The following is a 2633-nucleotide window of genomic DNA, read 5'->3' as shown; positions in this document are numbered from 1 at the left end:
CACACACATATATATTTCTTTATTGCCCACAGGGGGCTAAACATAGAGGGGACAAACAAAGGGCTTAAGTGCGTAACTGGTACTCATTTAATCGACTCCGAAAAGATGAAAGGCAAAGTTGACCTTGGCGGAATTTGAATTCAGAACGTGACGGCAGACGAAATACTGCTGAGCATTTCGCCCGGCGTGCTAACGATTCTGCCAGCTCGCCGCACACACATTTATATATGTGTGCGTGTGTATATATATATATATATTTAGATATGTGTATGCATATTTGTTTGTTCGTGGTTGTGTGCGCACGCGCGTGCATGTATGCATGTATGTGGAGTGCCAATGTTTTCATTTACAATAGAGGACATCTGGGTACATCGTAATCCCAGAAACCTAGAACTCGAGTCGTGGAGATAATAAGCTTTAATATTTATAGGGAAGCATGAATTAATCAAAGATTAGAATCCAGCTGTCGTCACCCGTGACCTAACGAGATCGCCTCTGTCTTTTTTTTTCCCATTATATATCACACAGACACAACCCGCCCCCACGAAGATGATCATATGTGTGTGTGTCTGTGTGTGTGTGTTTGTGTGTGTATGTAAATATATATTATATATGTATGTATATATTGGACATAAGACATATAAAGATACTTACACCTACCCACAGAAACACGCATATTTATACAGTATATAAATTATATACATACATATATATATATATATATGTATATATATAAAGGGAAAGTTTACGAAAATAAACAAAAGAAGAAGCAGGTGGTGTACAATATATGTATGTATTACATACATATATATATATATATATATTATATATATATATATATATATAATATATATATAGTTAATCCAAACATGAACAAGCAAAAAAAAAACAACAACGCGAGGACATGGAATAAGTATAGTGTTATTGGACGCTCAGGAAAGGAAAGAAGGAGGATTTCAGGTTTCGAGCTTAGTTCTTCATCAGGAATATAGAAAAGTCCAAGAAGGGAAGACGGAGAAAGAAAATCGACAACGATACACATGCAGTCACATGATACACGCGCGGTCATATATATATATATATATATAATATATATATATATATATATATATATATAATAGGGAGAGTTTACGAAAAAAACAAAAGACGAAGACAGGTGGTGTACAAAACAAACAGATGTATTAGTATAATGCTCGGGAATAGAAAAAGTCTTTTACGTTTCGAGCCTACGCTCTTCTACAGAAAGGAACACAGAAAAAACAAGGAGAAAAAAAAATATATATATATGAGAGGTATTGGTATCTAGAAGATCCAAGATAGCGGGTAAGGCAATGTAAGTGCTACGGGAGGACCGTAGTTAGACTCTCAGTTGGATAATAATACGAATGAGGAGTCTAATGCGGGTCCTGTGTGAGCATGCATATGTTAAGTAAAATGAGACAACAAAACCAAGGCTGTCTGGAATTTATAATTTATAGGATACTAGCAGTATTGCCCGGCTTTAAATGGTCACATTTAATTCAAAGCGTTAAAAGTGTTATGAAAACAATTGGTATGTGTTCACAAAGTCCAAACGATTAATACGAAAAAACCCTCCAGGCTACATCCCGTAATTAATTTCTTTGCCGAATTTCTACAATGTTTACGGCGATTCGTTTTTATATACTCTCTCTCTCTTTTACTCTTTTACTTGTTTTAGTCATTTGACTGCGGCCATGCTGGAGCACCACCTTTAGTCGAGCAAATCGACCCCGGGACTTATTCTTTGTAAGCCCAGTACTTATTCTATCGGTCTCTTTTGCCGAACCGCTAGGTGACGGGGACGTAAACACACCAGCATCGGTTGTCAAGCAATGCTAGGGGGACAAACACAAACACACCACATACATATTATATATATATCTATATATATATATATATATATATCATATATACGACAGGCTTCTTTCAGTTTCCGTCTACCAAATCCACTCATAAGGCATTGGTCGGCCCGGGGCCTAAGCAGAAGACACTTGCCCAAGATGCCACGCAGTGGGACTGAACCCGGAACCATGTGGTTGGTTAGCAAGCTACTTACCACACAGCCACTCCTGCGCCTATATCTTGATTTTTTTTTTATTTTTCATGCAATTTATGCATGTTTGCACGCGTGGTGATCACAGTTCACGTCAAACAGCTGACTGAGTAAAGTTCACTATTCAATGCATGGGATACGGCCTAAACACATTATCGATTTTTGCACTTGCGAGATGAATTTCGGAAGAGAAATAGCGCAGTTCAATTTTCATTCGCCTAAACTTTAAGTGGCTCATTTTTGGTGGTTCTACGATTTGTTGGCTAGGAGGAGATGTGCCGGGAAGTTAAACACACAGACACACACACAGATACACACACAGACACACAAGTTGAGTTTTATATACATAGATTTATAAATAGAAAGTTAGTCTTATAGCTATTTCTGGGATATTAAGGATATCCCTTCATCAGAAATATGAGAGCGTTAACTGTAGGGAAATACTAGAGTTCAATATAAGGAGTTATTTTGGAAAAGGACGGATATAGGAAGTATAAAAGGAAATAAGCACTTTCCTTGGATAATGGAACTGCAACTGTAACATCCTACGCATATATTT

Source organism: Octopus sinensis, unplaced genomic scaffold (genome assembly GCF_006345805.1).
Source record: "Octopus sinensis unplaced genomic scaffold, ASM634580v1 Contig16288, whole genome shotgun sequence".
Taxonomy (NCBI): domain Eukaryota; kingdom Metazoa; phylum Mollusca; class Cephalopoda; order Octopoda; family Octopodidae; genus Octopus; species Octopus sinensis.
The sequence above is the reverse complement of the archived record's forward strand: the minus strand, read 5'-3'. Positions refer to the sequence as shown.